This window comes from Phacochoerus africanus, chromosome 1, assembly GCF_016906955.1.
Source record: "Phacochoerus africanus isolate WHEZ1 chromosome 1, ROS_Pafr_v1, whole genome shotgun sequence".
Lineage (NCBI taxonomy): Eukaryota > Metazoa > Chordata > Mammalia > Artiodactyla > Suidae > Phacochoerus > Phacochoerus africanus.
Window position 1 is genome coordinate 89,901,325 of NC_062544.1, and position 13,601 is coordinate 89,914,925.

Here is a 13,601-nt window from a genome sequence, read left to right on the forward strand (position 1 = left end):
AAAGAAACTGCTTCTTCCAACACAATAAAACCTTAGTTAGCCATTTCTGCCATGCTCCAGTGTTTGAACAAGTATGAGAGATATACTGGATATTCTTTTTTTTTTTGAGATGTACCTCTCACCAGTGACGTGAATAGTATAATAACTCTTGGTGAACTTACAAGTTTCTTTTACCCGCTCTCTTCTTTTCCTTAGCTCCTGCTCAGAGTTATCACCCTGGAGAATTGACGTTGCATGCCTAAAATTTTAACATGGATGCTGGTGACAGCCTAAGAGGGAATGACTCTTAGCAATTTGTATTCTCAAATGTCCTCCCCTTTGTTCTCATGGGAAACTTCCTTAAACTGTTTCTGAGGCTGCAGAGTTCTGCAGAAAATACAACATCGTTTAGGTCTATGGACAAATGGTACAAGCTGCTGTCTTCACTGAGTAGCCCTCTCTAATCACTTGTATTTATTTATTTATTTATTTTTGTCTTTTCAGGGCCACATTGGCAGCATATGGAAGTTCCCAGTTTAGGGGCTGCAGCTGCCAGCATATACCACAACCTCAACAATGCCAGATCTATATCAAATGTGCGACCTACGCCACAGCTCACGGCAACAGCAGATCCTTAACCCACTGAGTGAGTCCAGGAATTGAACCTGCATCCTCATGGATACTATTTGGGTTCGTTAACCCACTGATCCACAACAGGAGCTCCCTCTAATGACTTTTGTAACTTACAGTCTCATTGGAAAGCAAAACTTAAGACACACCGCAATTCCAGATAGTCTTACAACAGGCCTAGGGTGCAAAAATGTTCACTCTTTCTTTGGGAAATTCCATTCAGCCCTGACACAGGAAGCCATCTCTTCGTCTTCTATGAGTTTTTTTTCCCTCAATTTCTTCTTAAGTCATGGACACAGCTACAGAATTGCACTCAAGGATCTCCAAATTCCTTTTCTATTCAACTTCTCTGAATGGTAGTTTCTTACAACAGTGTCTTTCCCCCTGGGTATTCAGACATGCAAAGAGCTCAACACAGTGTCTGACATATGGCAGACATTCAATAAATGGTGGGTTAATATAGTAGAAGCCTCTGATGCCATTTTCTTGCTGAGATAAAATATGTGTATATCTTCATAGAAAGGGTGGGAGGGAGGGAGATGCTTATTAAAAATAAAGTTGCAGTTCAAAAAAAATTATGGGAGTTCCAGTCGTGGCGCAGTGGTTAACGAATCCGACTAGGAACCATGAGGTTGCAGGTTCGATCCCTGACCTTGCTCAGTGGGTTAAGGATCCGGCGTTGCCGCGAGCTGTGGTGTAGGTCGCAGATGCAGCTCAGATCCCGAGTTGCTGTGGCTCTGGCGTAGGCTGGCAGCTACAGCTCCAATTAGACCCCTAGCCTGAGAACCTCCATATGTCGCAGGAGCAGCCCAAGAAATGGCAAAAAGACAAAAAAAAAAAAATAGAACAAAGCAAGAAAAAAAAATTATGGTTCGAGAGTGCTGCAGATTTTCCCACCATTCTTTGAATTACTGCTCTAACTTCAACAGGCTAAAGGGTTGGAGTAAATGCCTTTGGGATACAGAAAAATATTTTGTCTATTTTCTATATAAATTGAATTGGTTTGTAAATATGTGGCATAGTGCTCTTAAGATGTGTCTTCCTTTTGAGCCAATCATGGCACAAACTATTCCTTCATGAAATAGGCTTGGTGTTACAACCCACCTCCTATAACCCAAACACAAACCCTCTTACAAACTCTCTGCTATATCCAACAACAACACTCCTCAATCCACTTAGAGACCAAAAAGCAATGGAAAATGCTGATGAGAGTAGCAATTATTCCTCTAGCACATAAGAGTCCTTTCTCTATCATGGATTTGAGGCCTAGTACACAGAACTCACCCAGTAACAACTTATTGGATGAATAGATGGATGAATGGGTGTATGGAAGGCTTTTCAAAAAGTGTTTAAAATCATGTGAAATAGCAGCAATCTCTCTCAGGGCTGCTTCCACAGTGACTCTCCCAGATTGCCCAGATCAGTCTTAAGGACCCACTTCATCTGAACCTTCAGTTGAAACAACATTATAGGATATCATATACCCTAAGCACCATGGGGACAATTAGTCCAGGGTAAAAAGGCATAAACACTAATAACAAGACGTGTAGTAAGAAGTATAACATTAACACTAATAATAATACAACTGTTCAACTAAAACTTATTGCATAGTTACTATCTGACAGTAACATTCCTAATCCCTTTATCTAAGAAAACACTTGTATTTTTTTAAGTGTTTTCTTTAATTTTTTTAAATACATTCTTTTTCTTACATTATCCTCCATTATGTTCCATCACAAGTGACTAGATATAGTTTCCTGTGTTATACAGCAGGATCTCATTGCTTATCCACTCCAAATACAATAATGTACATCTATTAACCCCAAGCTCCCAGTCCATCCCACTCCCTCCCCCTCGGCAACCACACATCTGTTCTCCAAGTCCATGCATTTCTTTTCTGTGGAAAGGTTCATTCGTGCCATATATTAGATTCCAGATATAAGTGATAATAGTCAAGACATGGAAACAACCTAAATGTCCATTGACAGATGACTGGATTAGGAAGATGTGGTATATATATACACAATGGAAAACTACTCAGCTGTAAGAAAGGATGAAGTAATGCCATTTGTAGCAACATGGATAGAACTAGAGACTCTCATACTAAGTGAAGTAAGTCAGAAAGAGAAAGACAAATAACACTTGTGTTTTATACTTTCTTATGGTTGGGAAAGTAGAAGTGCAGAGAGAATTAAGTAGCCTGCTCAAAGTAGGCAGCTAGAAAGTATGGAATTTGAACCTAAATCAGTCTGACAATGGGGCCCATCCTCATCTTCATCATACTTACTGGAATTTTATGGTCATCACAATCTATCAATCCACAGGTTCCTGATGCTCTGACAGCCTTCACTAGAAATAAGCACTATGATTTGTACTGTCAGTAGAAGCCGACTTGAATTTTTCTTCTGCTGCTACTGGATAATCAACTAGCTTAAGGCCAAAACACAGCTTCTGAGCCTGGATATCTCCCAGTGTAAGTCAGTGAAGGTTGCTAGATGATCTCCAAAACGCTCTTCTACTTTTAACATGTCAACAAGAATCAGTGTGGTAAGTCTCTGTTGATGAATCATCATGTTAAAATATAATTTTTGAAGGGTTCCCTGGTGGCTCGGTGGATTAAGGACATGGCCTTGTCACTGCTATGACTCAGGTCACTGCTGTGGTTCAGGTTTGATCCCTGGCCCTGGAACATCCCCATGCCATGGGCTCAGCAAAACAACAACAACAACAACAACAACAAAAACCATATACACACACACACACACTATTTTGAGTGTAAACAAGAAGAGATAATATGAAGACTTATTTACATCAATAAAAAGCTTTCTTTCTTAGGAAATGCACGATGTTGTGTACATATATTTCCTAGGCTTTAACTATCCTTGCTGTGCCTTATTGATGAGCCATAAAGCTGTAATCCCTAAGTGAAGAATGGAATACTCACAGTGAAGTTCCATGTGGTATTTACACTCTAAAAATCAGATGCTACTTTGTCATCAGAATGGGGCACACTATGTTCAAGGGAAGATGTAAGACTGAAGAGATTTCTAGGCAGAATTACCAAAATCCCTCAGTGAGGGGCTGAAAATCAGGAACCAGATGAACCTGAATAATTTTAAAATCTCTGGAGACTGTGCTTATTTCCTGAAAAGAATTAAGTATGCTTCATGATTTCTTTTTCACTAAGAACGGACCAAAGGATTTGAAGAAAGAGGAGAAGAAAGGGAGGGAAGGAGGAAGAGGAAAAGGAGATGGTGGAGGAGAAAGAAAAGGAGGATAAGAAAGAAGAAGGATGAGGAAGAAGAGGAGGGAGAGCACTTTCAGCCATGGATATAGAACTTGTGTACAAACTTTTCCTTCAGTCCTGGTGTTCTTTCAAGATTAGTCCTAAATCTGGGATAAAATCATTGATTCTCTGCTCTTGACACATCTTCTTACAGATGTCAAGATGCCAATGGAGAGAGCTGCACTATTTAACACTTAGAAAAAGGGAGAGAGAAAAAAATCTTAAAATATATGTGCATGCACACACATTTAATGTATATTTGACAAGAAAAGAATTTCTAGAACTATGTCTCAAGCTGTCATTGCTATGAAGTCTTCCATCATCCATGGATAATGGGAAAAGGCAGAGACTGCCAAATGTTCCTGTTTTACCTCTATTCTTCAGACGTCAGCTTTGAAACCTAGAGCTTCCCCATGACTGAAAATTAAGACATGTGTCAGCAGCACCCACAACAAATGTGAAATATTTGCTTTTTGAGATGTCTCTTCCCATTTCGAGAAAAGAATGTTGAAGCCATTTCTGTGTGTCTCACTGCTCCAATAAGACAAGGGAAGAATCCCCTGTGGGGGGAAAAAAAAAGCTGGTAACAATGTCATTATTCATTTAGGAATAAGAACATTCATTTTCTTTTATGGAACTGATGCCAGCAGAGGTTAGCTAGAGTGGGTAGGAAATAAGTTCTAAAGGCAAGAGGCAGAAAACTCGACAAAAGGTCAATCTGGGACCTTAAATATTTAAAGTTATATGATCCAAAACACTACAAGGTGTTTTCAACCCTAAATACATGTCCACAAGAAGCAAGTATATCCAAGCACACTGATCTGTTTTTCTTCCCCTGATAAATCATTTTTATCTGACTTATCTAAGTCCCGTCATATATTTATCCATTCAGCGAACATGACTTGGGAATCTACAATACTGATCACAGCCATCGGTACGATAAACCAAGCATAAATTTTTCTCTTAGAGAATTCACACACAAGGGAGGGACAGAACTTAGCTAAGCAAATACTAAGAACAGGAACAGCTAGAGTAGAGTCAGTGCTTAAGCCAGGCAAGAAGTTACTACTATTATCTCTATAATAGAAACCTAGCCTGGGAACTTCCATATGCTGCAGGTGCAGCCCTAAAAAGCAAAAAAAGGAAAAAAAAAGAAACTTGGGCTCATGGCTTTCCACCCTCTCCCTTCCCCTACTAACATCTCTGAGTGGCAAATCATGTCTCCTAGGGAGTCACTGTTGCTGGTAAGAACACGCAGGTATGCTAGAGGGGGCACCCGGCTATCAGGGCAAGACACATAATGGACCACGGCAAGAGTCCAGTGGGGCCATGGAGATACGGCAGAGGGACAGGCAAAAGATAGCGACACGAAATCTCTTAGCTACTAAAGGTCCAGCAGCACAGCCAAGTGGACTTCATACTTCACCTTCCCGCTGTCCCTCAGTACATATTGTTTTCCTCACAACGTGTGATCTAATGAAGATTATAAAGTGGTAAGTAACTTTCCCAGGCTTGCATAGAGAATGAGGAAATGTGAAATTAGGATTGTTGTGATACAAGCACCCAAGGTTGGTACCTCACTTAAGCCGGGGCCTCCACCAGGTCTCCCAACAAGGGGAGGGGAAAAAACAAACACAGGTTGGCTACTTGTGAGAGTGTGTCTGTCTTACTTGATGAATGGCTTGGTATAATTCTTTTATCAAAAACAGCCTACCTGGAGTTCACGTCGTGACTCAGTGGTTAACAAATCCGACTAGGAACCATGAGCTTGCGGGTTTGATCCCTGGCCTTGCTCAGTGGGTTAAGGATCCCTCATTGCCTTGAGCTGTGGTGTAGGTTGCAGACGGTGGCTCAGATCCTGTGTTGCTCTGGCAGCTACAGCTCCAATTAGACCCCTAGCCTGGGAACCTCCATATGCCACGGGTGCAGCCCTAGAAAAGACAAAAAAAAAAAAAAACCAACAACAACAAAAAAACCAGCCTATCCATCTCCAGCTTTAAATCCATGATAAGATAATAAAGAGAACTAAAATAAGGGCCATTCAAAGAGTAGGCAATCATGAGCTAAAAGAGAGAGGAAGGGATGCAGTCAATGGAAGAACACCAAGGGCTTGCCTAAGAAAACTTCATTCCCTTCTGGGAATCCTTTAAAGAAAGTCTGGTCAGGAAGCACTATGAGTGCAACAGAATAAGAGGGTTAAATGGTAGATCTTAGTTGGAAAATCTGGAGAAGGAAAATGACAAAGAAAGGGGAAAAACCTTCGCCAGCAATGGGGCAAGTAAGTTTCAGTTTTCAGGGATACCTGGAAGCTTGGCATGAGCACCTGGTTCTATGGAAAGTATCAGCTGTTGGCAAGTTCACAGCAAAGTGTCTCATAGTGGAGTCACAGCTGGACAAATCACTGGCCCTAAAGAGAAGAGCTGGACACTCGGCAAGAGGAACTGGAACCTCTCCTTCATCTCTCACCGTCCCCACCCACCAAAGCCCTTAGAAGCTTGATGGATGCTGCTTCATTTTTGCCACCTACCCCCCACCCCCCAAACTGCAGACCAGTTCTAGGCTAATGCCATCCTGGAATGAGTGGTGGGAAAGGCAGTTCTCAGTAAAGCCAAGTTGACAAAGGAAAAGAGGTCAGCAAAATATGGCCTGCAGGCTAAATCTTCCCTGTCTCCTTTTTGTGTAAATAGTTTCCTGGAACACAGTCAAACTCACTCATTTATGTACTATCTTTGGCTCTGGGGTGCTACCCTGGCAGAGCAAGTAGCTATGACAAGACCAAAAGGCCCATGAAACCTCTGTATACTCTCTGGCCCTTTAAAGGGCAAAGCTGTTTGAAGAATAAGAATCTTCATCATGCTAGTAATAGTTCATTCAGTGACAAATTCCCCTCAGTGGCCTGAAAACTCCTTATGGGCAGGGATTTTGTCTTATTCCCACTGAGTGTTCACCTCCAGGTCCAGAGCTTGAATAATGGTGACACTTGGTAAGTGTTCCACAGACAGCAAGCCAGTGGAGCCCTCTGTTTGGCTTGGGGTCTGCCTGGAGCAGGAACCATCTGAGCAGAGTGCTCCTGGAGGCAAAGATGCTTCAAGTCTAGGCAGGTGGACAACAGGGAGCAGCTCTGCTCAGACGGGAGGGCCTACCATTAGGTAGGGCTCAGGAACAGGACTCCAGCCCTTAAGAGGAGCAACTGGTCGTGACAAAAGAGGACTCCAATCACAGAGTTCAGAATGCTGAGTAATCCCATTGTGGAGAGGCCCACTGAGAGGAATACAGAGGCCAGTGTGAGAACGAGCCAGATCAGGACCCCACAGGCACACAGTGTTGTCTCCGCAGTCCCTTGGGCTGGAACCACAGCTTCATTGCTCCTTATCTGTGAGAACCTTGGCAACTGCTTCACCTCTCTGAGCCTGCTTCCTCCCTGAAAAACTGAAATAATAATTCTCACCTGCCAGGGCTGATTTGAAGGTAACCTGAGATGATGCTTCCTATAGAATCAGAATAAATTAAAACATTGGGCTCTTGATAAATATTAATCACTCATTTGTACCTTTATTCAAATATTCATTGAGCATCCACTTTGAGCCCAAGTACTAAACTGAGTGTTAGGAATACAGATTATATCAAGTCCCCATCCTCATGAAGCTTCTATTCTAGTGGGAAGAGACCAAAAATAAATACCCAAACAAGAAAACATTTGATATTTTGGAAAATTGTGTCATCGAAGAAACTAAAGCCATGTTAAAGATACAGGGGGTGCCTCCATGTGAGTGCATGTGTGTGTATCTATGCATGTACATGTATGTGTATGTATGAAGTCAATTACTCTATTATATAAGATGGGTGGAAAAGTTCTCATTGATAAGGTGACAGTAGATCAGAAACCTGGAGGCAACATGCAAATACCTAGAAATTAAGCATTTTTGGCAGAGGGGCCCAGCTCAGGCAAATAACACGAGAGATCACTTGTTTGGCAAGTTCACAACTGCCATTTTTTTCTAATGTTGGTGGTAGGCCTTAGCTGTGAGATTGGTGTACTTTTGATCCATTATGCCTGAATTTGGGAGTGAGCATAAAGGGATATTTGTTAAATGGATACAAGCTTGGGAAGCTGGCAATGACCAATATACTGAACCTAGAATTTATTTACTTGGAATTTCTAAAATGCAAAGAGCTTATTTACCTAAAATATTAGCTCTAGCTGCCTTATCACTAATTTAAAAACAATTACTTTTGAAGTACTTATAATAGGTCCAGCAATTTCCAGCTGCAAAGTCAAAGGATGGTTGTGCCAAGCTCCTTGAAGGCAGGAAGCCTCAGACCCAGGAATACTTCTTAAGGAGCAAGTGCACACTTTCCATTAAAATAAAAATATTCCCTTTCCTACAGTCCCTAGGCCAGTGCATATAAGTTAATCCCATCTGCATTTAGTATGTGGTTAGGAAAACCTCTAACAAGAATATTTTTAAAAAAACTTTGGCCCCAGAATGTTGCCACTTGACTGTTAAACTAATGTTTCCAGATTCTTCTGAGACAGGCAAAGTATGCATCCTGGCAGTTTGATCTGAATTTATGGCCTCCTTTAGTTTAATGAACCATTAAATTATATCACAATCCATCAGAGCTGCTCTACAAAACCCCTCTAGCAATGTTCATGAATCCCATCCTGTCCTTGGGGAGTTCTAGAAGATTCTAGAATCTTTTGATACATTGTAACCAAACGGTCAATGGCTCTTCCAATAACTTGGACCTACCCCATAACGCACAGTGGACTATGAATTATCTTTGGTCACTTGAAAAATACAAAGGAAACAAATACCTTCAAAACTCTGCAACCTAAATTTTAAAATGTTATTACAATTTCTGATCTAAATCCCTCATACTACATTTGATCTACTCAATAAACACAGAGCACATCTAAAATAAGTTAGGCTTTAAGTGCTTTAAAATATAAACTTTAATGTGTAAAATTAATAAACAGAAACCCCAGTTAATAAGAGCTGGGAGGCCAGAAGGGGGAGCTCTCACACTCTGTGATGATTGCAGAGCCCAACAGGAAAAGATTCCTCCTCTTTCCTGGCAAGGACCCAGCTATTGAAATGCCATGGACTCTTCAGTTTACTAAAGCCCCCACCCCCAGATTCCTTTTTCCCTCTATAAAAGGTTTCTCATTTCCTTGTTTTGCAGAGACTTGCATGTGACTCACTGTGGTTGCAGATCCTGAACTGCAACTCTGCTGATCCCAAATGAAATCATCTTTGCTGGAGAAATATCTGGCTGTCAGCTTGTTTGGGGTCAATAAATCCTTACAACAACCCTAAGATGCAAGTATTGTCACACACACATTTTACAGATGGGGAAACTGAGGTACGGAAAAGCTAAGAACTTGCTAAAGCTCATAAAGCCAAAAAATATCTGAACTGGAACTTGAACTCAAGCAATCTGACTCTAACAGCCATCACTTGGTGACTATTCTGACCTATTCTTTCTCCTATTCCAGCTGTTAAAGTATGGGGAGTGGGTCGTATCTGGAGGGAAAGCCAGAAGAGGAAGAGGAGAAGAAAATTCTTATAAACTTTTTCCTCCCTATAAAAGCTACGTATTTGTGGCAAATGTTGCAAATTACAGAAAAGAGAAAAAGTGAAAGTCCCTGTTCTAGATAATCATTAACATTTTGTTATGAAATCATTCTGGGTTTTTCCTATATATCTGCAAACAAATGTGTTTTAGAGTTGTCATCTTATTGACTTTGTCCATATTATAATACATCATAGGCATTTACTCCGTCATTGAATATTCTTTAAAACATTATTTTCAGTAGCTTCATAGCTTCAATTATGATAAGAATATGCCATAGTTTATTCTAATTTTAAAATACAGACACACCCTAAATATTTATGTTTGCAATTATGAACACCATCACAATCAGTGTGTGATACCATCTCTGCTTATTCCTTCAAAATATGTTTCCCAGGATGAAATTACAGGGTTAAAGGATATATAAGATTTTAAGGCTTTTTTTTATAAACTCTTTAATAAATTGCCCTCCAGAAAGACTAGCAATTTGGAAGAAAAAGATATTTGGAAAAAGATTATTTTCTCCTGCTGCAAGCTTCTTTAGATGGGGTCATATCCCATCTAAGAGACATCCCAAGACAGACAGCCACAGGAAATGTCCTTCTACACAATGCTCTTTTCCATAACTCCTCTTGAGAGTGAATCACATTAACCACTGTTTGATGGTAGCAAACTGCAAACAGACTCAAAGAGAATAAAATGGGAGATGGAAGAAGACGCTAAGGCTTGATTCTGCATGTTTAGGGCATAGGGGTTAGAAAAGCACTAACTGATTCTAATTAGCCACCCCTGCTTTACAAAAAGATTTACCTTCATTAATTTGGGGTTTTCAACTCAGATTCCTAGAGGATCCAGGCAGTTAAAGCAGACCAGCGTTGCTGACAAAGTAGTAAGAAAAAACCAACATGGGCAACTTTATGCCCTTGTCAAGACTTAACCCTCCTGAAGAGAGCAGTTCTTGATTGGCAATAGCTGGCTGTGGTCACATGAGAATGCAACTCCATGGCTACAGTATTCCAATTCTTCTTTTTTCTCCTTTTTAGAAAACTGAAGCAGAGATGACTTATAATGTTTAGGTGTACAGTAAAATAATTCAAATACATATGTATTCTTTTATTTGTTTTCAGATTCTTTTCCATTATAGGTTATTACAAGATATTGACTATAGTTTCCTATGCTATACAGTAGGTCCTTATTGGTTATATACTTTATATATGGTAGTGTATGTATATTATGCTCAAACTCCCTAATTTATCTCTCCCTCTCTTTCCTTTTTGTCAACCATAGTTGTTTTCTATGTCTGTGACTCTCTGTTTTGTGAATAAGTTCATTTGTATCATATTTTTTAGATTCCACATATAAGTGATATCAAATGACATATCTTTCTCTGTCTTACTTTCTTCATGGATGGATCTCTAGGTCCATCCATGCTGCTGCAAATGGCATTACTCTGTTCTTTTTTATGGCAGAGTAATATTCCATTGTATATTGTACCACATCATCTTTTTCCATTCCTTTGTCAGTGGGCACTTAGGTTGCTTCCATGTATTGGCTATTGTAAATAGTGCTTCTATGAACATTGGGGTGCATGTATCTTTTCTAATTAGAGTTTTTGTCTTTTCTGGATATATGCCCAGGAATCAAATTTTCCAATTTTTTTTTTCCTTTTCAGGGCTGCACCCAAGGCATATGGAGGTTCCCAGGCAGCTAGGGGTTGAATTGAAGCTATAGCTTCTGGCCTACATCACACCCAGAGCAACACAGGATCCAAGCCGTGTCTGGGACCTGCACCACAGCTCATGGCAATGCTGGATCCTTAACCCACTGAGTGAGGCCAGGGATTGAACCTGCATCCTCATGGATACTAATCAGTACATTACTGCTGAGCCACCACAGGAACTCCAAATTTCCAATTCTTAAAGTGACATTGGGGATCGGGGATTTGTGTGTATGTGGATAATCTTCCAATTTTAAAATATTGGCAATTGATTAAATTTTTTAAAATATTTCACAAGACAGAGAATATATTTCTAATTTAACCTTTTAGGGTTAATTCCATCTTACTGTAATCACTTAATTTTGTGCCAGCATCTTCAGTATAGCCAAGGTAGCTCTAGAAGAGCAGCTTTTGTAACCAGTACTCTGTTAAGGAAGCAACTGGTACAGGCATGTAAGAGGTACAATCCCCTGTCTTCATCCCAGATGTTGATTAAGTGGGCTATAAAGGTGGCAGGCTAGACAGAGAGGGGAAACTGACTTAAAAGAAACCCATTACCACCTATGAGTTTATGAATAGCTACCACTTTGAACCTATCTAGTTAGAGCTGAAACTTCCTAGAAAGAAAACCCATGTTTCTATGAGATGCTGCTGCCGGCTTATCCTTGACAGTCATTGGGACAGCCTCACCATGATCTATTTTAATATATCTCTTGACCTATTTTTATATTCTAACACGGAAAAAGTTAAACTGCTCACTTACAGAGCCTTGGCATGTTATTTTCCAATAAAACACATTTTTATAAGTAGCTTTCTAGCCCAGTTTCCTTTTTTATGGGACAGTTTCCATTGTACAGAGGAACTGATTGATGTTCAGAAACTTGAGAGATGGAAAAAGTCTTTAATGCACTGTAGCCCAGAGGTGATCCTTAACTCCTGTCAGCTTGGAAATCACTTACACTCGAAGTGCCGTGCATAGTCTCTGATCTTAATTTTTTTCCCTTTCGTGGAAATAGTATTACATCGGTTATAAAAACAAATAACACTGAACAAAGCTATGAACATTAGTACTCAGGAAAAAGTGAGCACACTGATTTCAATTCTCTGCCATTACAGGAGTACTGTTCAGGTAATTGAACTGTCCAGCTTCCAGAAAATTTAGGATAGTAGGCTTTTCACTGTCCCAAATTACTACTTCACCTCACTCACAGGTATCTAGGCTTGCCTAAAAACCTCACCTGATTAAGGAAGGAAGAGAGTACAACTAACTTAATGTAACATAAAATTAGCTGATCAAAATGGAAAGCTACTGAATTCAAGTTGCCTGTTACTGGTTCTTTTACAAAAAATGACTCATTGAAAAGCCTAGGGTTTATATGTTTTTAATTCTTTACTAATAAAAATCTAAGAAGTGTAGAATAATTCAAGCTTTGCTTGAGGTTTTAACCATACTTTGCTTTGCAGAAACTCAAAAGGTTTATATAGCCTCTTCCTTGCTAATTCAAGTTCAGGAGGAAAATCACCCATCATGGCAACAGAGAGGCAGGACTTCTCCAGCAGAACCCTAAAGCAACATAAGAGTCATCAGAATCATCACAAAATTTCAAAACAGCCAGTTGGCCCCAAATGGATTTCCAAAGCAAAGGGAACATTGAAGAAAATTTTAGCCAGTTTAGGCAGCAGTAAAACATCTAATGATTAAACCACTGTTTCCATTTGCATCCATAAAATTCAGGAGGAACATTGGAACTATTATATATCCCGTGTTTCCTCTTCCATAAGATGGTTCAAGTTTTGGGCAAACCACAAGGTCCTCAGTCCAGTGAAATGTACCAGGGCTCACAAAAAAAGGAAGCTGCTGAGTAGCTACATAATGTTCTTAGGTGCCATTTAGGGATGACCAACTTCACCGGCTCCCATCTGGCTCGTCAAACCACCTCTGCCTCCCACATTCACTTCATTTACAAAAAATGAGATCCTCATTACTACACATTATCCCAAGCCACCATTACCTCTTGTCTGAATTGGTGTTATATTCTCTTAACTGAATTCCCCACCTGAATTCAATCATTTGCCACAGGAATTCTTTTTTTTTTTTTTTTTGTCTTTTTGCCATTTCTTGGGCCACTCCCACGGCATATGGAGGTTCCCAGCTAGGGGTCTGGCCTATGCCAGAGCCACAGCGACTCGGGGATCCAAGCCGCGTCTGCAACCTACACCACAGCTCACAGCAACACCGGATCCCTAACCCAATGAGCAAGGCCAGGGATCGAACCTGCAACCCCATGGTTCCTAGTCGGATTCGTTAACCACTGACCCCTGACGGGAACTCCAGGAATTCTTTCCTTAACATTCATTCTACCTGCAGTCCATTCACAAAGAAATCAGAAAGATTATGTAACAAAAATTAAT